This window comes from Triturus cristatus, chromosome 8, assembly GCF_964204655.1.
Source record: "Triturus cristatus chromosome 8, aTriCri1.1, whole genome shotgun sequence".
In the NCBI taxonomy this organism is placed as follows: Eukaryota; Metazoa; Chordata; class Amphibia; order Caudata; family Salamandridae; genus Triturus; species Triturus cristatus.
Genome location: NC_140591.1, coordinates 1,393,534,814 through 1,393,561,907, shown reverse-complemented (window position 1 = coordinate 1,393,561,907; position 27,094 = coordinate 1,393,534,814).

Here is a 27,094-nt window from a genome sequence, read left to right as displayed (position 1 = left end):
TATGAGGTATATTGAAAGTGTGCCACAAAAAAGTGGCGCAACTTTTGTATGCCTCCTAAAGGGATCCCTCTGGCAGGCTGATACAGGGTCCCGTGGGCTCCCTCAGACATCCCCTTGCAGGCTGGTGCAGTCACTCACTGTAATCACCTGCAAGGGGATCTCTCTCCCCTCTTCAAAGTGCGAGCGGGTGCTGCCTGCACTGTGTAACACAGAACGGCTTTGAAGCAGGAGACGTATTTTGCTGAATGCACTGCCCCCATGGCAGCACAAATTAGCGGCCGCCCTGTAGGGCATTCTTTGTAATACGCTGTATTCATAATAAGGCCCCAGATGATTTATTTTTTTTGCAGTTTCTTGTAGCGCAAACTCGACCCGAAGGTATCAGAGTGCTTTACATGAGCATCAGTTGCAATACAGATGGCCACAATAAAGGAAAGGGAGTTGGAGGATAGGAAGGTAGGTTTTTCCTCCTGTTACGATATATCTGTCAAAAAAAGGGAACCAAAAAGGATCCTGATAAAGCCTACCTAGAAAAATATATATATAGGTGCTCTATGAATTAATAGAGTACTATACTAGAAAAAACACTTATTTTTCTAGAGTCCCCTCACTCACCTAGGGTTGCCCCAGGGTGACATGCTTCATCATTGGGGTCCTCCCAGACATCTACTGTCTGGGGCGTGCTACAACGTAACGAAATACGCAGGAGCACTTTTATATTTTTTCAACTATGTGTAGTGATGTGTTGTGCAGTGCTGTGTGGAGTGAAAAGTGAAATTAATTCAATAAAAATTACCTGGATAGTGAGCCCCAATTTTATTCTGCTCCTATCCGGTAAATGTACTTAAAAATGGGGCTAGTAATAGAGTACAGTAACGTTATGTGTGCCTGTCCCTAATTACTTGGTTGACATGTTTCGTGGTTACCCCAACCACTTCCTCAGGACCATACAAGGACCAGCCTTGCGTGTACCACTCCGTGTTTTTACAGACAAACAACTAATTTGGACTGTTTTTAAACCATTGGTTTGTTAAATACATACGATTCCCATGTTATCAGGATTTCTTAGATCAATTGGGTCGTAGTTTTTTAATGGAGGTGTAATTCTACTCCATGGTGTTGCTGGGGCAGAGAGGCTCTAGACATTTGTCTAGATTGCACACATCACTACACGTAGTTGAAAAAATATAAAAGTGCTCCTGCGTATTTCGTTAAGTTGTAGCACGCCCCAGACAGTAGATGTCTGGGAGGACCCCTATGATGAAGCATGTCACCCTGGGGCAACCCTAGGTGAGTGAGGGGACTCTAGAAAAATAAGTGTTTTTTCTAGTATAGTACTCTATTAATTCATAGAGCACCTATATATATATTTTTCTAGGTAGGCTTTATCAGGATCCTTTTTGGTTCCCTTTTCCGCAATACAGATGGCCACATAAATGTATTTTTTTTAGGCATGGGATATTAAGTGATTTGCCCAGAATCACAGGATGTTTGAGTCCACGCCGAGCGCCGAGACTCGAAACTGGTTCCCCATCTTTAAGGTCAGAGGCCCTAGCCATTAAGCCACACCCTCTCATACACATACATAACATAGGCGCTCTGATTCTCCTCCAAAACGACGGACACGGACCACAATGTAAGTTCTAATTCAGGTGTTTATTCAGATGCAGCCATTAGGCATTTCAGCTCCTCAAGGGCCTTGATCACATGACAATTATATATATATATATAAACACTTGAAAAATATCAAAAAAGTGAAATGATGAAGTGGTGGGAGGAGATCTCGCTGACTAAATATGAGGAAGCAGGTCGGGTCCCACATGGTTTAAGAATCATGCTAGCGCCTAATTTTGACAACATCCACCCTGAAATGCTTGTGGAATGGGCGGACAATAATCTTAGCGCTTCCATGAATGCGGTCAGGATTCTGATCAAATACGCTCAAATTGATCGTAATATGCTCCTAAAGAAAATCGAGGAGATCAATGAACAACTTAGTCAACGACCTGAAATAGAAGAAATTTTGAAGCAAAGAAAGGAAATAGATGATAGAATCAGAAAACAACAGGAAAGAATTAAACAAAGAAAAGTACGCAAATTCACTAGAGACAAAGAGGACTACGAATTGGGGCAGATTTTTACATTTGCTTGTCGTTATGATAACGCAAGAAAAAAGCGTTCCGACAAGCTGACCACAACCATGCAGAGTGTACCAACTACAAGTGGACATCCCATGATGGCGGGATCAGACACAACAGATTCTGTTTCCTTGACCAGCGGGAGTGAGGGGGAAGAAATGGACCGTGTGAGTTCCAACATGATGCCAAGCATTTTGCAACCAGGAGAAGAGCTGAATTTTTTAGCCGAGGACCGCCGTCAGACCATGAGGCGGCGGAATCCGCAAACATCCGCAGGGTCAAACGCAACAAGAAACGGAGCGCCAGAAGAAAAGCTCGCGGCGCAAAAAGGCAGAAAAGCACAATGGCGACAACGCTAAAAAATCGAAGTGACAGCAACACCATAGTCAATCTCTCCAAAATTATTCTTACGGCTGCTGAAGAAAACATCTTATCTTTGGGCCTCTCCTATTGTGCAAGCAACAATTTTAATTATTGCAAGACCAGAGTTGATATGTTTTTCGAGAAAATTAAAATTGAAAAAATTCTTCACCATCAAAGGCGGCAACAAATCAAATGCTTCTCCTGGAACTACAGCCACCACTACTGATTACAATCTGGCAGCAGCGGATGCCCATCTGCTCCTTACCATGGCTGAATTGAACAATATCGATCCAAACTCCTCAAATGAGTTAAATGACACACGGTCCACACAGGATAGGCTTTCAACCCTCATTAATACAGATTCATGTGCCGGTCTCAGCCCATTCAAAGGGAAATCGAGCTTTACCCCCATGATGCCCAAAGATGCTGTGGACATTTTTCAGGAGATGGTCACTAATGATTTGAAAAACCTTTACAGGGCGATTAGTCATAAAAATGTCAAGATCAATCAACAGGAGTTACAGTATAAGAATCTGATGAGCAAACTCAACAACAACTCAGGTTTGATGATCTGTACGTCCGACAAAGGAGGAAACGTGGTTATATGGCCCAAGGATGAATATGAGACTGAAGCAAGAAGGCAGCTTTCCGATGGGAACTGCTATGAAAAAATAAACACAAAGATTTACAACACTGCCAAGGAGTCCCTGAAGAAAATGTTGCACTCCTACAAGAGACAGGGTTTGATTTCAAACAATGAATTCAATTTTTTATACAATGGATTCCCTACCATCCCCACGCTTCGTCTCATACCAAAAATTCATAAAGGAGTAAAGCCGGTACCAGGCAGACCCATCATCTCGGCCATTGGCAGCATCAGTGAGAATACTAGTAGGTATGTGGATTACTTTTTACAACCACTAGTCCAAGACTTGTCTACCTACATTAAAGACACTGGTGACTTCATCAGGAAACTGAGTAATATCAAATGGCAACAAGGGTTTCTGTTAGTGACTCTTGATATTGAGTCACTATATACAAGTATTGAACACGTCACTGGTATGGCCGCCACTAAATATTATTTGGACCTCAGACCAATCAAATTTCATAACCACAATGCCATGCTTTTGGAATTAATTGAGTGGGCCTTACGCAACAACCACTTCATGTTTGGTAACGATCTGTATTCTCAAAAGAGGGGAGTCGCCATGGGAGCTTGCTTCTTCCCCAGCTATGCATGCCTTCATGTTGGCTGGTGGGAGGAGCAGGTTCTCATGGGGACCCATGCGGATGTGTTTAATTCCCAGATCGTCACATGGTTCAGATTTATTGATGATGTTTTTATGGTTTAGAACGGGGATTTTACTAGTGTGATGAATTTTATTGAGATTTTAAATAATAACGCTTTTAATCTCAAATTTACTTCGCACATTGACAAAAGCTCAGTTGAGTTTCTCGACACCAAAGTTATGATTATTGACAATAAGATTGAGACAACCCTCTATAGAAAACCCACTGCTGGCAATTCCATCTTGCATGCCAGTAGTGCTCATCCCCAGCACCTTATAAAAAGTATCCCCTATGGGGAACTCCTCCGCATTAAGCGTATCTGTAGTACATCTGAGGAGAGAACTAGATGCTCAGAGGAAGCAATAATGAGGATGAAGGAAAGAGGATACACTGAGAGGACTTTGAGGGATGCCTATAAGAAAGTGCAGACTATGCCCAGAGACATATTACTAATTGATAAATCCAGCATTCCCATTCCCAATGAATCTGATCTTGGGATGGTTGACCCATTTCCGGACGCACCCCGTTTGATTACGACCTACAACAAGCAACACCACAAAATCAGGGCCATTATCACCAAAAATTGGCCCATTTTGCTTACTGATGGTGTTCTGGCACCCATGTTACCCTCCAAACCTGTTCTTACATTTAGAAGGGCTAAAACAATGAAAGGAGAACTTATGAGGCACAATAGGGAAAATTCCTCCAGTAGTAGATGGCTCAAACCCAAAAATGGATTTTTTAAATGTACAAGCTGCAGGGCCTGCAAGTTTGGCCAGAATACCACTGAATACCTTGTTCCTTTTAGCCCCAATACAAGGCAAATCAAGGGTCATTACACTTGCAGATCAGAATTCGTGGTGTATTACCTCAACTGCACGTGTGGATTAAATTACATAGGCAGCACCAAACTCCAAGCCCATGTTAGAATCCTTCAACATTTAAGGGCTATCGTCAATAACGATTCTAGCTACCCCGTAGCGCGACACTTCAAGAGATGTCATAATAATGACCTAAATTGCCTCAAATACTTTGTTGTTGATAGTATTCCTGCACAACGCAGAGGGGGCAATAGAGAAAAGCTTTTAAGACAGCTCGAAACAAGGTATATCCTTGAGTTCGACAGCAAGGCCCCTACAGGACTCAACAACACTGAAGACTTACATAACTGTATTTGAAAAATAGGCACTATATTATATGTGACATTTGTCAGCGCCTTATCTGAGATAAGATGATATCCATCAACATTTCTCTTGTGTGTTTAACTGCCCCTTGTTTTTAGTCTTTTTATCCTTACTATTTTAGAGAATACGCATCTAGAAAGAAAACGTATAACAATACATGTCTTATTTCATGACTATTTGAATATTGATGATTGGTGAATAATTTGCTCATACATTCTTCTTTGTTTTTTCTCCCTTCTTTTCTTGTCTTGTTTCCTTCCTTCTTTCTTCTCTTTTCTTTTCGTTCCCTCTCCCATTTTTCCATTTTCTTGGTTGTCATATACATTTTTCCTGATATTGGTGTTTTCGGCATTTCCAATTGATGTTCCACACAATCTGGCCCTTCCAGTATCTGCCAGCCATAGTGTATTCGGGACCATCGCCACTGAAGACGTATAAATATTTGTTTTTTATACATGCTTATTGAGCCAGCCTCTGAATTTGTGTATATATGCTGCTTGTTTCAATGTACTCCAGCATTTTTCAAAGAAAATTCATTTTCCTTTCTCTCTCCCTTTTCTCCCCATCCCTTATTTTCCCACATTTTGCACCCTGTTCACATTTTTGGAAAAACAATATTTACATGACCGACATATTTGTTATCAATTTTTGAAATCCCAAGGCTTGTTTATTAGTTCTTCATTTTTATTTCTTGCCAAATACTAGAAGGATGCGTTTTATTTTATTCATGAACATTTTTGAATCAGGTTAACATTGTTGCCATGCAGATTAGCTTTTGAATCACCATTGCGTATTTTGCACAAGAAAAACTTTTGTATTTTACATCTTTAATTGTCTTTCAGGCAACTATGTCAATGTTTTACTAAATGTATTTTGCACTATTCCGTGCGAACATTTGTATTTTGCACCATCTTTGCGTATTTTGCACAACAATGTGATTGCAATTTGCACTTCAATCTGCGTATTTTGCACAACAAGCATCTGCACTTTGCAAAGATTACTGTTCATGTTTTGGTGCACCTTCAAAATAATTTATCATGATAAGAAAAGGAAATATTTAGCCTACAACTAGGATTTCTGCTATAGATTGACCATGACCATATATATTTCTTCTATGTCGTTCATCACTAATGATCACGTGATTATAAAGTGCTGTGTATATAAGGATGTCCAGTATGGTGGTTACCTTATGTGATCAAGGCCACCTGGTGGCCGAAACGCGTAATGACATGTCATGCCGATGCAGACTTCTAAATAAATCTTCGTGAAGCACGATTGGTGTCCGTGTGCTTTCCTCCTCGCCTGCCAGGAAGTGAAAGAATGCGCTAGGTGCTTGCATATATATATATATATATATATATATATATATATATATCCACTTAAAAACCATAGGTTTCACACATGTTATAGTTAGCTGGCATTTCACTCGTGAAAAACCATTGAAATTCCCCCGTTATAGTTAGTGCAGGCAACTATAACTCACGCGACCGCAATCCTCTACTGATGACGTCAGATATTACATCACTGTATTTAGACACTTATTTACCCATGTCTTCTTCCATTAATCTTTAGCTATACATATATTACAAATATTTATTTTTCAGAAAGACACATATGTCATCAGTGATGTAATATCTGACGTCATCAGCAGAGGATTGCGGTCGCGTGAGTTATAGTTGCCTGCACTAACTATAACGGGGGAATTTCAATGGTTTTTCACGAGTGAAATGTCCAGCTAACTATAACATGTGTGAAACCTATGGTTTTTTAAGTGAATTTGCAAGGTTTTTTAAATGCTAATTCCTAACTATAATGTGTGTGAAACCTATGGTTTTTTCAGTGAATTTGTACGGTTTTTTAAATGCTAAGTTATGTTTTTTTTTTTTAAGGTTTTTCACCGTGCGCGTACCGTACGCGCGCCCACGTTACGCAGTTCACGGAATTTTTCCGTTTCTACCGTAAGCGCACGCTACACGTACTCCGCGATTTTTCGTTAAAAAATTAAAGGAAATTTTGGTCCTTGGGGGTCCTTCTGGGACCCCCTGACAAAGGCTAGGGGGTCAGGAACTGTCCACCATGCCCCCTTTTCACGTTCTCCACCTTTGTTTTTCACCCCCTCAGACTGCGAGAGACAAAATGGCGGCCGACACTTCCTGGTTTCGACCAATTCGAATGTTTACTAAGATCTAACAACCAATCAGAATCAGCGTGCGCGTACGGTAAGTTTTACCGTACGCGCACGGTGCGCGCTTATAGATATATATATAGATTTAAATGCTATTTTCTCAGGAAATACTGAACAGATTTACACCAGACCTACAAAAGGCACATCCCTGACCTGAGGACTACCTCTCTGCTAAATTTCAAGTAATTCTGTTCAGCCGTTCGGGCTGTAGCTTGGACTAAAGGTCCTATGGAAAAATGCATGGCGAAAACGCGTTTTGGGACCCCCCCTTTTTCTCAGCCCCCGCTTGACGAATCCCCCCGAGACTTTCAGGGAAGGAGCGGAGTGGAGCGCCCCACCTATTTTGAAAATTTCGCGAGGATTCGTCAATCGGCGCCAAAGTTATTCCAAATAGAATGTTGCGGATTTCCTATGGAAACACGGTCCTAACTATAACTATCTACTGGCGACCGCCAGTAGATAATATATATATATATATATATATATATATATATATATATATATATATGCAACCCCAGTTCAGACATGGCCACATGCAAATCAGTCTTGACCCTGGACCCTGTGCCTCATGGGAACAGTCCAGCCCGAACTGCCATGCCATGTCTTCCCTGGACCGGAATCAAGCATCCTAGGACCGGATTCGGGGTTTCACACCTCTTCAGCCAGGATAGCTTGACTCCAGTGGCGTAGTGAGCACGGGACCCACGTCTGGGCATACCCTTCCCACATAGGGTGAACAGCAAAACACACAAGATGATGGACGGAATGTTGCACATTGGCAAAACATTCACCCCCAGTCACAGATCTCGGTTTAATCCATCGTTATTTTGCTCACCACGCCACCCCAGTTCAGACATGGCCACATGCAAATCAGTCTTGACCCTTTGTCTCATGGGAACAGATCAGCCCGAACTGCCAAGCAATGTCTTCCCTGGACCGGAATCAAGCATCCTAGGACCGGTTTCGGGGTTTCACCCCTCTTCAGCCAGGATAGCTTGACTCCAGTGGCGTAGTGAGCACGGGACCCACGTCTGGGCATACCCTTCCCACATAGGGCGAACAGCAAAACACACAAGATGATGGAAGGAATGTTGCACATTGGCAAAACATTCACCCCCAGTCAAAGATCTGGGTTTAATCCATTGTTATTTTGCTCACCACACCACCCCAGTTCAGACATGGCCACATGCAAATCAGTCTTGACCCTGTGCCTCATGGGAACAGTCCAGCCCGAACTGCCAAGCCATGTCTTCCCTGGACCGGAATCAAGCATCCTAGGACCGGTTTCGGGGTTTCATACTGGAATGGCATGGTGAGCAAAAAAATGATGGATTTAGGCCCAGATCTCTGTACTGGGGTGAATGTATGACATTGTTCTGCATTCTGCCCATCAATAGTTCTTTTTGCATTTGTCACCCCGAGTGGGACGGGTATGCTCAGATGTGAGTCCCGTGCTCTCCATGCCACTGGAATCAAGCTATCCTGGCTGAAGAGGGGTGAAACCCCAAAACAGGTTCTAGGATGCTTGTATCCAGTCCAGAGAGGACCTGGCCTGGCAGTTCGGGCTGGACTGTTCCCATTGGGCACTGGGTCAAGACTGATTTGCATATGGCTGGCTCCAAACTGGAATGGCATGGTGAGCAAAAAAACGATGGATTTAGGCCCAGATCTCTGTACTGGGGTGAATGTATGACATTGTTCCGCATTCTGTCCATCAATAGTTTTTTTTGCATTTGTCACCCCGAGTGGGACGGGTATGCTCAGACGTGAGTCCCGTGCTCTCCATGCCACTGGAATCAAGCTATCCTGCCTGAAGAGGGGTGAAATCCGAAACCCGTCGTAGGATGCTTGTTTCCAGTCCAGAGAGGACCTGGCCTGGCAGTTTGGGCTGGACTGTTCCCATTGGGCACAGGGTCAAGACTGATTTGCATATGGCTGGGTCCAAACTGGAATGGCATGGGGAGCAAAAAAACGATGGATTTAGGCCCAGATCTCTGTACTGGGGTGAATGTATGACATTGTTCCGCATTCTGTCCATCAATAGTTCTTTTTTGCATTAGTCACCCCGAATGGGACGGGTATGCTCAGATGTGAGTCCCGTGCTCTCCATGCCACTGGAATCAAGCTATCCTGGCTGAATAGGGGTGAAACCCCGAAACCGGTCCTAGGATGCCTGTTTCCAGTCCAGAGAGGACCTGGCCTGGCAGTTCGGGCTGGACTGTTCCCATTGGGCACAGGGTCAAGACTGATTTGCATATAGCTGGGTCCAAACTGGAATGGCATGGTGAGCAAAAAAACGATGGATTTAGGCCCAGATCTCTGTACTGGGGTGAATGTATGACATTATTCTGCATTCTGTCCATCAATAGTTCTTTTTGCATTTGTCACCCCGAGTGGGACGGGTATGCTCAGACGTGAGTCCCGTGCTCTCCATGCCACTGGAATCAAGCTATCCTGGCTGAACAGGGGTGAAACCCCCACACCGGTTCAAGGATGCTTGTTTCCAGTCCCGAGAGGACTTGGCCTGGCAGTTCGGGCTGGACTGTTCCCATTGGGCACAGGGTCAAGACTGATTTGCATATGGCTGGGTCCAAACTGGAATGGCATGGTGAGCAAAAAAACTATGGATTTAGGCCCATATCTCTGTACTGGGGTGAATGTATGACATTGTTCTGCATTCTGTCCATCAATAGTTCTTTTTGCATGTGCAAACACACACCCATTACACAGTGGTGGTTGCCATTGTGTAGTTACAGTTAGGTCAGAGTTTCTTTGCTTTACTGATAACGTTTTCACCGTTTGAAGAATCTTCATGAAACTTTTTAAAAACTGATACATTTTGGCTCCTCCATGGAATGTTTTGTGCTGATCAGTCAAGCAGGGTCCAAGAAAAAGGGGAGGTCGGTGGGGAGGGACGGGGGGGTTTAAAAGTGTGATTTCCCATGTTAATTCCCACAGGAAACGTTGCCCTTTGATACAGAAAAAACAGATGAACGGAATTGCACCAAATTTGGTAAAAAGTTAGAAATTTTCTCAGAAAGGCCAGGGAGCATTTTCTGAAATCAGTCATTTTTGTACCTGGTACTGGTACTGAGTGATATGATTGGCTGGCTGCAACACAGAAGGAAATGTTGTGGCTATGTTTACAGGACTCAGCACCTGGTACCATGGTTCCCGGCAAAGCCACCCCTGTTGTATCCCACTACTGGTGCCGTGGTATCAAATAAAACATTTAAAAAATAATTTCAAGGGTGTGGCCAACTGCCATTGTGAAGGCCGAAGACTGTGTACAGTGGTGCGTTGGGTGTCCATCGGGTGCTGCGGCCAACCCCCTGCTGCACACAGTCAAAGGCCATGAGCAATAGGTGGCCACAGGGGATTGGATGCAGGCCGAGGCCGGAGTGTGAGAAACGTTTGACCCACTAGTCAAGGAATTCTTTTAAATATCTTCTCTATACCCCTTTAGAAATGCCTATCCGACAAATGACTTTTTGCCCAATCATTTATGAAAATTGTGCGGGACATGCACCATTTGCCCCCACTTTTGTGAAAATATTTCTGAGGTGGAGGTGAGGCAAAGGGATGGAGCAGAGGGATAACAGGATTTCTTCATGCATACAATTTGTCGGGGGCGTCTCCTCTGTTATGGCGGAGGAGCATTGTGCCACTGCTGGAACCAGCAGACGTATGTAAAATAAATTGATAATACAGCAGTTATAAAACTGCTTTATTATCATTTTATTTTACTCCAGAACCAAGCTGATTCTTGAGGGCGGGGCCAGCAGGAGCAGTGGTGGGCTCGGGGCACTGCCAGTGCGCATGTCACTTTGTCCTCCTGTCCAGGGCCGGCCTAACCAACACGCGCACTTTGATATCTCCAGGCTATTGTTGGAGATGTTGGCAGGCTCAGGAGCACAGGCTCCCAGGCCCTGGTGGAGCATGGAACCAGACCGCTCTGCCCAATCCCGACGCTTCTCTCATGCTGGGCACCAGCAGGAGAGTAGAGTCTGGATTGGAGCTGGGACTCTGGGAGCCTGTGCGAGCATCGGAGCTGGCGAGGTGGCTGATGTCAGGCTGACGGTAAGTTTAGTTTGTTTTACTTTTTATTCCCAGCAATTTGTGGAAGTTTTCCAAATCTGTTCTAAAATCTGGTAGACCCTGGTAATCTCCTTGTAATTACAAATATAATTCAGCCTTCACCTAATTTGTAGGAAGTTATAGTAAATATCTTACTTACACACTTTCATTCGAGCAAACACTCATCATCATTTTGCATTTGGTTTTATTTTTCGGTAGGATTCTTATTTTCGTCTATTTCAGGATCAGAACTTGTGATGCTCACAAGTACTGTGGAGTTTTCAATACAAGATTTGTTCCCTCGGAAGGCCACCACCCACCAGGAAATGGGAGGCCTCTAACCTCTTCATTTAGTACTCATGATATGATCTTTGTTGTGCTCGCACTGGAAATTTCTTGTGCAACTTCAACTTTTGTAAGCACTATTTTGACAGGTTTTTTGCGTACAAATACCTTACCCATTCTGGCTGGCGCATTATTGCTTCCCTGGACTGTGTACAAAATCAATAAATCTGACTGCATGTGCCAAACCTTCCTTCATTGAGAAAGCCTCTCTGCTTCTGCCATCAATGGCCCCATTCACCTCGATGCCGTCTCACTTATTACCATCAAAATGGTCTGATTACCATGTAATCTTCTGGTCGAAAAGCCTCAGGTCTTAATCGTCTGGCCAATTACACAGTGACAGGGCCCCTTTAATGAAACAGACAAAACAGTAGATTGACAGGTATGATCCCACCCGGCTATGCTTGTCACAATAGGGCTAGGGTTATGATTGGTCCGAATATCCTTGTGGCGTTCGCATTACTCCATCCTGCTTCTGTGCGGCCATTTTGTTCTTACCTTCCATGTAAGGTCATGGATTAAATTAGGTTTGTACCAAAATAAGGTCCTCTATCAATGTTTGCAATCCTTTGTAAAATAAAAAGAAGCCATTGTTTGGTATCCTTTGAATAAAACTACATTGAACAGTTAGCTGGCTTTTCAGATTCAAATTCAAGTTAATTGCTGTTTATAGCCTTTGCACCATGTATCACATTTAAATTACACTTGCAAAATACTCACCTATCCATGTTTAAAATCACGTAGAATAATTGTGTCTTTCAAAATGTACAAAAGGCAAAATGTAGGAAAGTATTTGTACCTCATATCTCAATGTAACTGAATACTTTTAAATGTAATTACAGTGGTACTGAAAAGAGAAAATGCAAGGGCAATTAGTGCCCTTTATATCCTTGTTTCTGCGACACCGGGCGCTGCACATCGATACCATGTAATTTCCACTAAGTACCGTCAAAAGGCTCCTGGATTGTTTGGACTCTTGCCATGTCCAGCGATGCTACAAAACTGGAGGGAACTCTCCTGCAAAGTACATCTACGTAACCGCATCACCTTTCCTGTGAACCTCTCCTCAACCACTCTAGAGACCCGCTGACGAAGAACGACGCAGACTCAGTTACTCAGTCATAGTGGGACGGAGAGGCCCGGCTTGACTATGAAACTGGGGCTAGAAACACACTGCTACAAGGAAGACACAAGTGCTTGGGCAAGGACTGCATGGGCAGCAGCAGTATATTAAGATACTATCCCTAAGAGAGGGTTAGACATTAATACTAGAAAATGGGTGCATTGGGGGACTCTGTAGAGCAGAGAGATATGCATTCATACACTGGGGCACCGAGACTATAGCACCAGTACAAGGAGACACAGAGGGCCTGATTCACAAAGGTAAACTTAGACCAAAAGCCTAAGGTTATGACTTTCGGTATTCACAAAAGTGTCTTTATGTCCGCACTACTTGGGCAGAATCTCCTCACCGTGTGTGGCGATTTCAGAGTACATTCCCTTTGTGATTAGTAGAGAAAGTTTCAGGGGGGTAGGCAGTGATCCAGTAACCACTGCCAACTCTCAGAGAAACTTTAAAACTCGGCTCCTGCTCTCCTGCCTCCGACAGGAAGCAGGCAGCCAGGCTCCCTCCCCTAAGCTAATCACAACACTGCAAGCAGTGTTGTGATAGGTCGGGACACCGCCCAGCCATGGGATAATAGGGTGGCCATGTTCTCCGTTCAGGCTATGCAGCCTGTATGGAGATGGGCACAGTGCGCATGACTGGTTTGGGCAGACGAGAGGGTCTCAGGAGTCTCAGGAGTGGGCAAACCACTCCTCCCCTGCCCTGCTCAAAGGCAGAGCAGCGCCGCCCACCCGCCTGCTCCCAATGCGCAAAGGAAACATGGAATGGTAATAACGTTTAGTTATTACCATTTTATGTTTTGGCTTTCTTGCACTGGGAGAAAGCAGTGGGGCGACGCTCCTCCGCCCTAGTGGAGGAGCTGCCCCTGCTTCTACAGTACCTTCTTAAACAATCAGTAACCCCTATCTACTTGTGGCTGGGTGGTTGCTGGAAGAATTACATACGTTTGGGGTACAATGTTCGATATGGTGCCAGGCAAACTCTATGGGCTTCCCTTAGGCAAATCTACTAGATGTTGGGCAGCAAGGGCTGGTCCAAGGATTTTTCATGCATTGCATTTCAAAAATTATATTTCGCCAGAGATTTCTGTTATTTTTGGTTGGAATACATGTAATGCTTCAGCTAAAGACTACAGTCACTGCCTCTAAATTCAGTAGTTCTAGGAGAGAGGAGAACTGTTCAATCAATGGGCACCACTTTGCTATGTCCTTTTCTGTAGATCAATAAACTCACCTCCAGGAATCCAAACCTCCCATACATCAAATTGCTGTAGAACTCAACATGGCCAGTCCACACTCCTAAGGATGATGGCTTTAGTTTTGTACACTTTTCACGCCACAGGAAAATCTAGGACTATGTGTGATTCTCCAGGGAATACATACAATTCTTGCCAAGGTTTTGGATCACTATTTGTACTGCAAGGTTTGAATGTGAGATGCTCTTAGGAATTAATACAGGGGGTTTGAATGTGATAATTTGAAGTTGGAGGTCAGAGCTTTGAGTCTCTATGTTAGGTCATTATTTTAGTCAATGTCCATGAGGCCAACTTTTAAAATTAAAGACTTTCTGAGGTGTGATTGATCCATTGGATCAATGCTCCTTGTGCTATTCAACGCATATATTTCAAAGCCATATAATATTTCATTTAGTGTGTTATTCAGTCGGACATCAGTGGTGAGGCGGAGCGAGGTGTTAAAAAAAGAGAGAGAGAAACTCAAAAACAAAAAAAACCTTGCCTTACTGACGGCCACATTTCCAGGAACAGGAAGCACCCAGGCTTCCAGACTCCTCTAGCCAATCACAACGCTGCTGATAGCAGCGTCGTGATTGGTGGGAGTGCCGTGGCTCGCCGCTCGGACGGAGAATGGGAGTCCCGGCATGTTCCTCACCAGGCTGTGTATTACAGCCTGGTGTGGAACAAGCACAGTGCGCAGGACTGTTTGGCCGGCCCAAGATGGCTGGCCAAGCAGTCATGCGCAATGGGGGAGTGCCAACACTCCTCCTCTGCTCTTTGGGTAGCCCAGCCACGCCCTGAATCTGGAGATCGATAGGGAAAAATAAAATGATAATAAACTAGCGTTCTTATCATTTTATTTTTCTTGTGGGGCAACGCTCTTCCGCCACAGCGGAGGAGCCGCCACTATCAGTAACATATTTCATGGAAGCCTATTTAAACCTCCTTGGGCACTGTAGGGACTGTGTACACCTGAGATCCTTGAAGCAAAGGTCTTCCTAGGATGATATCCGCCTTTACTACAAGAAGTTTAGGTTTAAGCTGAAAAAATATTGGGGTGGTGCAATCACTGTGACTGGAGCCTCAGCTAGCGCTTTGAAAGGAAAAGCTGGGCCTTCGTCTCAGTGAAAATCAACACCTCTCCAGTTGCTGCAAAGAAAAGTAGGTCGTTTATGACTTCACAAGCTGTCACCTGACACTGCAGCCAAACCCACATAAACCAAGAGTAAAAATAAAATAGTAACTATTATTTGTTTGAATTGATTAAGCAGTTGTAGAGGACCTATGTGATTGTGATAGACCATTTGAAAGAGACCAGTGTTTTCGTGAGAGGGACTGGTAGCTCTGGGCACAAGTGGCTCCAGTTTGCTCCTGAAGGATGTACAGAAAGTAAATCTCCTAGAGTTAAAAAAAATATATATATTTTTACTGAAGTTTTAGGTACATTAACAGAAAATTATGCATTTATATCATTGCAAGTTGTTCAATTCTCAAACATTGCAAGTCATATAACCGCATTAATCTTAAAGAGCTTTGAATCCATTAGCTATCAGTTCAAGCTTTGATTGCATTCTCCCTTTCCATCCCCTTTCCGGGGCCATGTCATCCGTTCGAAATCCCCTCCACAATACTCCAGTTGTCTGAACATTGTATTAACAGGCTTGTGCACCTTCATGACTGCAAATGAGTTTATCTTCATTACAATCAAAGTGACCCATACCCCTTCACATAGGCCTCGTATTTCCCACATATGCATCTCATGATGGGTTGGCCATCAGATACATTCGCAAGAGGTCTCATATATCCCTCAACATAAAAGTAAGCGGGAGAAGTTCTGCATAGACCATGGATTGATCTTGCCACAATATGAAGTCCTGGAGCCAGTCCTTAAATTTGGGAGCACTTCCCCTTCCCCATTTACAGGCCACTCTACGTTTAGCCAATAATAGCCCCAACGCTTAAGTACCCCTGTAGCGCCCTAATCGGTGTAGTGGGTAGGGGGAGTCCCTATCATCACCTCGAGGGCTCCCAAGAGATCGCAGTTTATCAGGGATAGGGATATATATGAATCACATTTATCTCCAGGCTTGGCAGGTTTTAATAAGGAATGAATTATCGCCTCCCACATGGACAGGGGAAGAACACCCTCGTCCCTGGCCTCCTCAAACACCTTTTTAAGTATGGGGTCAAGTAGTCACCATATGGTTGATAAAAGTCAGCTGGGAAGCCATCCGAACAAGGACCTCTACCAGATCGCAGCTGCATCAACGCCACCCTGATCTCACACTCGATCTCTGCCAAAAAGAACTCCCTCTGCGCTCACCCCAACCATCCGAACGCCACATCTTCCAGGTACGATGTTAGTGCGATGGGTTGCCTCCCTCTCATGGTATAGAGGGTGGAGTAGACTATAGTGAAGGTATGTAGAATAGAGGAAGTATTCTTGTGAGTTATATCACCTGGATCTTGTATTTCAAGCACATAATTAGAGAACCGGGGTTACGGATTTGGTCAGCTAACGCTTCCCCTGGCCTTTCTCCCTCACCAGCTAGCCCCGAAGTATTTGCCACAAAACAAGCATTCTCTGCGGTGTCCTTGTCTCTAAGGACAACCTGTGTAACCCCAGCAGAGGAGTCTGACAGCTCCTTCTCCAGGCGCTTGTGGTCTCTCTCGAGTCAAGTAACGGGGGTGCATATGTCTTGCAATATTCCGCCTCCCTTTGCGATGCACATGCCACGTATAGTGACTTTGAAAGCCTCCCACACTGTTTTTAGTAGGGGAACCGACCGACATTGCGCTGAAAAAAGCTCCTTTATTTCTTGTCCTACGTCCGACCTAAATGGGTCATCTAATAAGGCTGTTGGATTAAGCTACCAGGTGAGGCATGGCGCAAAATTAAGCAGGGGAACCAATGTTAGCATCACCGGAGAGTGATCCGAATAAGTGCATGCCAGATGCTTGACCTGTGTCACCCATGTACCCATCCCCCTAGAGACAATCCAGTAATCAAGTCTGGACTAAGTGGAGTTCACCACTGCATTATGGGTACCCTCCTACAACGTCGGAAGGAGGTGTCTCAACGCATCTAGGAGAAAATGTTCAGTGAGAATATTTTGCATTTGATGCTGAGTGGCCGTGTTGTGTTTGGGCTGGGGGTGTGATCTGTTATGTTGTGGCTCCAGTGCCGTTTTAATGTCCCCCCCCCCATATCATGCATGTGGACCCTATTTCCGGCACCTTCCCCCAGAGGGTGTTAAAGAAAGCGGAATCATCTATATTCAGGCTGTCGCAGCACACCAGGATGACAGAGTATGTCGCTAATTGTGCCCACATAATGCTAAAGCGACCTTGTGTATCTCGAAGGGAACCCAATGCCACGTGTGGTGTACATTTTCTGACCAAGATTGCAGTGCATTTAGCATATCTGGAATATGACAAGAAGCATCTGTGCTCCGTCCATCGGGCAGCAAACACTGGATCTGTCGAGGAACCAAGGTGTGGCTCTTGTAACATGACGGTTTGAATGTTGTGCCTATCTAAGTAGACCAGGACCTGTCTGCGCCTGCATGGGTTACCCAACCCTCTGACGTTCCTAGTCAAAAGGTTGAGGCCTGTGCCCCCTTGCTGGGTTAAGAAATGGTATATTAGACTACCTGGGAATGGAGAACATGCAGCCAGATTTGCGATAAACCTGAAGTGTAGTAGCTTCCAAACAGTACATTGCACAATGCATTTAAGAAGATGCATTCCCTCCCCCTCCCGCTCCTCTCCCACAACAACAACCCAAACTTGTTGTAGCCAAAGTACCCACCCTCCCCAGAACTATTAGCCTCTACTATCAGTGTAGCTGGTCTATGGAACAATACCAGTCTCAATAACAATGTACCAAAAATAGCGAAACAATAGGAATAGCAATAGGAACTTTCCAATTAGCGGGTCTATAGGTGCCAACTCCTGCGTTAAGCCCCACATACTTTACAGTACAACATAGTGTATAGAGGCAAAAAGATAACAGTAAATAGATCAAACCCAAGAAAAGCAGTGGGTAGATAAAGAGTGAGAAGAAAGAAAACCATAGGAAGTCAAGTAGGGATCTCCTTGTAGGGTAATACCAGAGGGCACATCAGTACACCCCCAGTCACACAACGGGAGCTGGGTGCCCAGGTGTAGTCTCATTGTGCTCCCTATAAATCCCATAAAAGAAGTAATGTCATGTAAGAAAGGCTAGCCTTGAACGTTCTGTAGGGTTCAGTCCACATTCCTCTGAGATTTGCGGAAATTCAGTCACAGCAAGACCCACAGCGGTAGACAACTCTTGATCCTCGGCCAAGGCCCGGGATTCTCTCAGCGAGCCTTCCAGGAAGCACTTTTATCCTTGCTCCAACCCAGGAAATGTTGAGCGCGCCGGCGAGCATGCTCTGCCCCCTCTGGTAAAGGCACAACCGGTACGCTTCTATTAATCTTCCACCTGCTGTGGGTTAGTGAAAAGGTGTTGCTTTCTTTGATGATTGACCTGGAGGCATGCTGGGTATAGCATTGAATAGTCTATTTGGGCCTGTTGTAGCTTCCTCTTCACCGGTAGGAACTTCCTCCTGGCCTCCTGTACCACCATTGTAAAGTAGGGATAGATCGCAATGCTATTACCTTCAAATATGAGTTGCTTTTTGTCCCTGGCCAGCCAGAGGGCAGTATAGTGGTCACAATAATTAAGGAGCCTAGCGATGATGGGTCGTGGTGTTGCACCTGGAGGGGGTTGAGGTCCCAGTGAATGATGCGCATTCTCGACCCCCTGCTGTATAGAAAAGACATCTTTGATGGCTTTGAACATTTGTTCAACATAGTCCTCCATTCGGCCCATGTTCGTGCTGTCCGGCACACCCAAAATCGCACATTGGTTTGCCGCAAGCGCACCTCCAAATCTTCGTTTTTAGTAGCAATTACTTTTAAGAGGTGCTCCATGTGTAATAGTTGTTCTTTTATGCTGTCTGATGTGTCCTCCTGTTCAGAGATACAAAGCTCTGCTTCTTGAATGTGGTTATCCTGTTTCTCCAGCTTCTGAGAGAGAAAGTCTACTCAGGTACACACAGAGTCCATTTTAGCCTCTATTGATGTAAGGCTGTGTTTCATGGTCATTAGGAGGGATTTGATTTAATCTCCTGAGGACTGCTGGGTGGTCGGGAGTTGTTTGGTCATTGTGTGGCCTGTGTCTTTGGACTGAGACCTCACCGTCCTGCGGGGCTCGAAGGGCCGCGTTGACTGCTTACCTTCAGTTCTGCCCATAGCAGGCCTCTCTGTGTCTTAGTAAAAGCAATATGTGCCACAGGCGACATGACCATGCTGTTCAATGCAAGTTTGTTTCACCAACCTCATGAGCAGCCAAGACCACAGATTCTGCAGCAGCAGAAAGCGGAGCGGGCCCCTCTGTCCACTATTTAGAAGCAGCGCAACCATCCCTGCCAAGAGTCCCCTCCATGCCTTATGTGGGGTTCCATTAAATGCAGCTTCAGTATCTAACCACTCCATTAAACAATATGGACACCAGGGGGTGGACTCTGCCCGCGTTGTGTCTTTAAACCTGCACTGTTCAGAGCAGGGACCCCTCAAATGCCAGTCACAGCCTCTCAGGGTCGCACAGCCCAAGCGAGTCTCTCTACACTTCCCTTAGGACGCTCTGTGGTGTCAGTGAAATGGGCAACCAACAGTGCGGCTTTCACCTTCTCACTAGCACCTCGTGTGGGGGAAATAGGCTGTCAAACCCCAGGCTCGCCCCCGCCAGGCCCACCGCGGTCCAGGCCGTGCACACCAAGCCTACGTGTGTTTCCTGCTCTACGTCGGGCCACCATACGCTCTCCTCACCTCGCTGGCAGCTGTGGTGTCCCGCGGCAGCTGCACTTCACCCCAGCAGCCTCAGGATCTCCTCTGATGTGTCTCCGTGGTGCTTGCTCAGGCCGTGTCTCTCCCGATCGTTCCCCGGGGATGTACTCGTTGTTTTCTGCTACAGGGGGAGGACCCGACCACAAACCAGATCTTCCTAGCCGGCCCCCGGCTCGTAAAACAATTCCGCCATCCTGTTGATGATCAATCATGGGTTATTAGGCAGGATATTGATGATTTAGTGGCCTGGGCAGCAGGAGCCTCACCACTCGGCCATCTTGCGTGCGCATCCCTCTAGTGCACCCCATCAAGAGTTCCTTTAATTAAACTCATTCTCACTGATTCAATAAGAAAGTGCAGTCTCCAACTCATAAGATTTAGATTGTAGAAGCCCATTGGGACCCAGGCAGTATATATACTTAGCTGGGAACCCTGCAGCTGAGGCATGTTCCTAATGCGATGCCTTTTTTGCTAGCATACTTTCTGGGTCAATTTTAGTTTGAGACCTATACCAGCTAACTACTCAACACATCTGAACAGCTGCTTTGGCCACTACAGTCCCTATAGATAAACATTCCTCTCTTTGATTTACCAATGGTTGCTGTATGTACACTAATGGAAGCTGGCTCTGGAGACCACTTGTCTGACTTAGGACCTGATTCAGATCTTGGTGGTTTTACCGCCATCCCACTGATGCGACAGCCCCAAGTACTCTTTCGATTTGACAGTGGTCCTCCCGCTATATTTAGATGTAGCGGCAATAGCCAGAAGACCGCTGCGGTGACGGTCTTTGCTTCTGGCTGACAGTACTACATCACCATCACCCCGGCAGGATTGTGCCAGGCTTCTGTTGTTTTTGCATTTGTCACCCCGAGTGGGACGGGCATGCGCAGACGTGGGTCCTGTGCTCTCCATGCCACTGGAATCAAGCTATCCTGGCTGAAGAGGGGTGAATCCCCGAAACCGGTCCTAGGATGCTTGTTTCCAGTTCAGGGAGGACCTGGCTTGGCAGATCGGGCTGGGTTGTTGCCATGAGGCACGGGGTCAAGACTGATTTGCATATGGTTGGGTTCAAAGTGGAATGGCATGGTGAGCAAAAAAACGATGGATTTAGGCCCAGATCTCTGTACTGGGGTGAATGTATGACATTGTTCTGCATTCTGTCCATCATCTGTTGTTTTTGCGGCGGTCTGCGAGTGGCGGTGTCTCAGCGGAGTAAGGTCCTGGTGCGGTGAAGAAAGGTAAGTACAACTTTTTTTATAGATCTAACAACACATGTGTCATGTTAGCATGCAATGCATGTGTAGACAATGTGTAACATTTATTTGTGTCACTTTTTGCATCCCGCTCGCACAACATATACACACCATTGAATGACCCCCTATACGATACATAGGAGAAATGTATGAATGGCTTACATTTAATACTGGTGACAACAGACTCATTTGGCATTGTGGTGGTGTCGGTGCAGCAAAGGGGGGACCAGGATGAAGGTATAGAAGAAGGAAACGGAAGCGAGAAGCAGGAAATAGGTAAGTTATTGCCTCATTTCCTTCCATTCTTCCACCTCAAAGTAGGAGGTCTTCCTGCCATAGTTGGACTGGCGGGAGGGCACATCATAATCAGCTTGGTGGGAATCTTGCCTGGAGTACCGCCGCCAGCCGTGTCAGACCCTGCTGCTGTCAACCCAGTCCAGAAATCCTGGCGGAGTTGGCTGGAGCATGGCGGTCTTTCCTCCAATGCCCAGCCAACATCTGAATCGGGTGAGCAGACTGCCAAGGCAGCAGGTGTGTAGACCCCCAAAAACGCAACGGCGGGACAAGTCACTCCAAGATCTAAATCTGGCCGAATGTCTTTGTTTAGCTTTGATCACCTTTCCCCTAGAGTCTTTGTACCCATTGATCATGCAGTGTATTGAATCTACATTATAAACTCGTTCGTAGAAGGTAACATTTGAAACAAATAGAGCTGGAACACTTGCATTTGCCTTTTGCAGGGAGGGAAGTAGTGAATTAATCTTGGCTATTCGCGCTGTGTAATCTACTAGTAGTAATATTCGTTTATAGTCAATAAAAACTATAAACATTATTACAAATACGCAGTTAAAGGCACAATAAATAAATAAAAATTAGGAGCAGAATAATCAATCATGTACAATCAATATGCACGAGTGAAATTTGGCTAGCTCTAATGTTACCAGCATGTGCAAAATAGTGCGTAAAGTGCAACTGTGCAGATCTTCTTCCTTATTTGGTCAGTAGAGAGAAAATCAAGCCAAATAGCCCTAATTCTATCCAGCATCCCATGGCGACCTGCACTAATACTGAAATGGCACAGGCTTATGTAATGTGTAAAATTACGTAGAAAGTGCAGAAATGCTAATATTTGATATGTGAAGCTGGCAGAGGCCTAAGCAATGTGCAACTTTGCGCAAAACTTTTAACAATGCTACTTTTTTATCATCAGAACAGTTGGGGAAAGTCGGGCTGATATTCAACCTTGCGGGAAAGGGAATCAATAAGGTTATATAGTATTGTATTGTATTTCGAGGGTTCTGATAAGGGGCTTTCTTCACTGTCCGTCTTGACCTCTGCCTGAGTATCTGCTTTGGCAGGGATTTAAAGATGTCCAAGAACTGTACCAATCGAATGTTAAGCATTGTATTCCTTGGATCTAATGACTCAATTAGAGCTGATCTACAGGGCCTGATCCCTAATGCATAACATTATTTTTTCAATATGCTTGTTCACTGTTGGTCCAGAACAGGGCAGTTACAGATTACACGCTGCAATGTTTTTCGAAGGCATGATGGCATAAACAGCATTTCTGCCCCCCCCCCCTTTGACCATCTACCCTCCACTTTGGGAAAAAGTCTAAGGTTGGAAAATCACCAAATCTCAAGATCAGCAATGTCTGCTTAATCTTCAGGGAGTAAGTGACTTCCAGGAGGGGAGGCTCTTTTTGGGCATCATACGATTTCAGTACCAGCCACCCATGCGACCACTTGGCCGCTTTGTCTTTATCATCCATCCAACTTTGCAATTTAATGGATGTATTTACTGCTCATCTGAAAGCTTGGCCGGATGTATTAAGGTTCCACAGGTCGCCCAATTCAAGCTTTTCAAACTTTTTTTAAGGTACTTTTTATATTCACCATTCCCCCTTTGAAGGTTGATTTCAGACCAGACTAGATTAGCCAGTGAACTCTCTGCGGCTAACCGCAATTTGTGGCAGCATTTAACAAACACCGCAAGCCTGGCAAGTGGCGGCTTTATCAGTGAAAACTCCAGCCTGACTTGGGTGGGCAATGCAAATCTCAGTAGCCGGAAGACTTGTTTATAAGATCTTATCACGATTTCGTCAAGGAGGCTGGCCTCTGCGCCTATCATTATTTCTGTTCCATATGAGAGGGCAGGTAGCAGTTTACCCTTCATTAATGCAGCCAATGGCTGAAGATTGTGCACCCAAATAGATTTTGCTAGCGTTGTAAAGGCATAGTGGAGAGCCTGCGCTTTTCCCTTAATCGCCTCTCTTTGGGGTGCAAACGTAGCCCTTGCATCTATCTTGACACCTAAATACACAGATGCAGGGGTTTCATCAATTGTGTCTCTGCTACCATTTGCGCTGGTTTAAAATATGATGATTAAGTGAGATGACTTTAGTCTTTTTAGGATTTATTTCCAGCCCATTGTCCTCTGCATGTGATCCAAGGCAGTTCCGTAATCTCTGTAGGCCCATTCTGGTGTTGCTAAGCAGTAGCAGATCATCTGCGTGCAAGATATTTGACAGTGGCTGGCCACCAAGGCTCAGGCATAAGATACCTGGCCATTTGATTGCGAGGAGAAGTCTGCAATATATAAGTTAAAGAGGATTTAGTGTGGATCGGCTGAATCCTCAATTCTGAACCCTCAAACACACTTTATGTTGCTGCACATACATAATAGTGTTGCTTAGCAGCAAATGTTCTTTGTGCAGAACAGGCAGTGCAAAATACTGTTTAGTAAGTTTGCAAAGGTCGAACAAGCAAAGAATGTGCTATAGATGTTTTCTATTCTAGAAAATCATGTTTCTTTAAAGTCAGGTCATACTCAGAGTGAATGTCAGCTACCGACTGAGTCTCTGTCCACTAGACCCAAGGAAGGTGCATGACTTTGGATGTAGGGATGATAGTTTGTTTTGGTAGCAACGTCTAATGTGGGAATTTAAGAAGCAATAATTTTTGTGTTGGGTAGTACATTTCTCTTTAATTATTGTGGTTTGTACTGCTGTGAGAAATGAATCCAGTGGTTCAAAGCGCTTAATGGAGTCTAAAAATTAAGTTGTAAATTCAATTAATATTGTATGCTAAATTTTCCTACCTAAGAAGAAACTCAGTACTGTTGAAATGGGCACAACGTGATGTAGAAGCGTGACCTTACACTGATGCTTAGAGATGTTATCATAACTGCAGAATTTTTTCATTTAACAAAGAATAATTATTTTCTATTCAACATTTTGTTCTTGAATGTCATGAGCTTCCTATTTCTTAATGTTTCATATAAGAATTTAATAGAATAGCTTTTGCATTTAAACAATAATGACTGTCGTTTAGTAGAAAAGAATGCAGTACTTAATAGTGATTTATCTTTCGGTTAGTAGCTCATTGTTCTTGCAGTGAAACAAGTAGAGATATAGAAGGTCAATGGATGTGAGAAGCCTCTGGGAACTATGCCAGATGTTTCCAGAATCCAACGTTGCAAGACTGTCTGCAGCTAATAACATGATAAAAAGTTTGATCCACATGCATTTCGGTGGGAACGGAGGAACTGAACTTGCTTTCCGAAGAACCCTGTCTTCTTATTGGCCTGTGAAGCAGAAAGCCAGGAACAATGTTTTCAATATGTTTTTCTTGACTTTTATATTAGTGCGTGTTCATAGGTAGAGTTTTGCTTGGAGGATTACTCCAGACCTATGACGGTGGTAGCTACTTCTGCTACTGTTTCAATCAAACAGGTGTTTGTTAAGCCCGACTACTCCCCAGTAAGGGTCTCAAGGCGCTGGGGGGGGGGTGGGGGGGGGGGGGTGTCGCAGGTTCCAGTCCATCAAGGAGGGGGTTTGTCGAAGAGCCAGGTTTTGAGGTTTCTTGCGAAGATGGGGAGCCATGTTATCTGTCTGAGGTGGAGCGGAAGGTCGTTTCAGGCTCTGGCCGCGCGGAAGGAGAAGGAGCGGCCTCCGGATCTGGTCTTTCTGGTGCGGGGGACCACGGCGTAGGAGAGCTGGGCTGATCGTAGGGTCCTTTGGGGTGCGTGGAATTTGAGTCGGCTGTTCAGGTATGCTGGTCCGGTGTCATGGAGGGCCTTGTGAGCGTGGGTTAGCATCTAGTGACTCTAGCTTCGATGGGAAGCCAGTGGAGTGTGCGCAGGTGCTGAGAAATGTGGCAGTTTCTTGGCAGGTTGGGACCAGTCTTGATCAAGTTGAGGACACCGCAAACCATTACAACGCATTCCCCATTAAAACGCCCCGGTGGAGTTAGAATAGTAAATTGCGTGTAATGGACAATGCATTGTAATGGATTTGTATTGTATAGCCCTGCGTTGTAAAAGATTTTGCGGAGTAAAAAATGCGGGGTAATGACATGCATTGTAAATGCGTGCTGGGGAAAATGTCATATTCCTTTGATTCTAATGATTGATTTTTTTCTAACCAATTTTCCTTATGATGAGAATTCTGTAAACTTATTTGATTGATGGACTAACTGAATAAAGATCAAAAATAAATAAAGATCTTTACTAATATTTTAATGAGCAAATACATATTTTAAATGACAATACAACTCTCATCATTGACTGAAAATAAGCTGTTATTATTGAGATGTCTAAATTGCTCCTTGACTCCTAATACTCAATTTAAAGGTCCATCGCAGAAGAAGAAACACGTAGCAGAGGAAGGTGAGCTCAATTCTTACTTAAATGATCAGTAGAAATTAATTTTGGGCCCAGTTGCGTGCTATGAGGCTCATCTGCTATGAGTGAGGTGACACATGTATGCTGTTTGTCCTTTATTATATACATTTCTTAGAATTGCTTCTTTGTAAACTCTGCTGCTATTTTTTTTTTATTGTTGCACTGTGTCTTTTTGTCCTATACTTGTTTTTAAATTGCCCACTTGAAACTTTGCTGCTATCTTTAATAATTGTCACGTTGTGTGTTTCTTTTATTTTAAAAAAATTGAGCTCACTCACCCGCACGCTTCTCTGCACTTGACAAAACAAAGCTTATTTCTTTTTTAAACTCACTGCTGTGCTTCCAAAGGAGCTCACCTCTCCCCTCGCTTGTCTTCCTGCTGAGAGGCTATTGGCTGTCTCGATTACTCGACAGCCAATCGGCGCGCAGGGGGGGGCGGTGCTAAGGCTGCCACCGGCTATTTTATGCCGGCTGCAGCGCGGGAGCGCCAAAGGCAAGCCCGTCTGCGCCGGTCCGCGTCCGTCCAGGACCTGGGACCTGCCATCATGCTCAGGAAACTGACTATACTGTCAGTGAGTTGATAGCATTTCATGCAGCCTCTATTAAACTTAATCGTAATCCCCTTGTATACTCGTTTGTGTAAAAGAACTCGGAATATGGGCAGTTAGAACTACCTTCCCCGAAATCGGTAGTGTGCATGCCACTGGTCCATCTCTGACCCAACATAGCTTTGGACATAATACACGTAAGCTCTCTGTTGCATACTTGAACACTCGCTCTTTGGTCAAACATCAGCAGCCTGATCTTCTCTTGCTCACTGAAACCTGGTTATCCCATGAATCATCTCCTGATATCCTTGCGGCACTACCCTCTGACTATCATTTCATCCAGGCCAACCACCCCCGGGGAAAGTGGGCGGAGGAGTAGCGGCTATAATACGCCACAATTACAACTATACGGCCTTGACGTCGCTAAATTTACCGTCGGTGGACAATCTAGTGATAAAATTCGATTTTGAATCAGATGTTGCTCCCTTGGTATGTGTTCTGCTCTATAGACCTCCCTTCAGGATGCCTCTCTTTCCCCATTCCTTGGGTGAACAGATAGCCCATCTGGTGTCCAACTATGGGAAGGTTTTGCTGATTGGGGATTTCAATTACTGGGCCAATTACATCCTTGGTGGTCCCCATTCAGCTGAACTGACCGAGCTACTTCTAGGTTTAAATCTTACTCAACAGGTATCCAAGGCCACACACACTAAGGGAAATATCCTTGACCAGGTTTGGACCACTAATATCACCATGTCTCCTGTTTCAGTTTTACCTTGTACATGGTC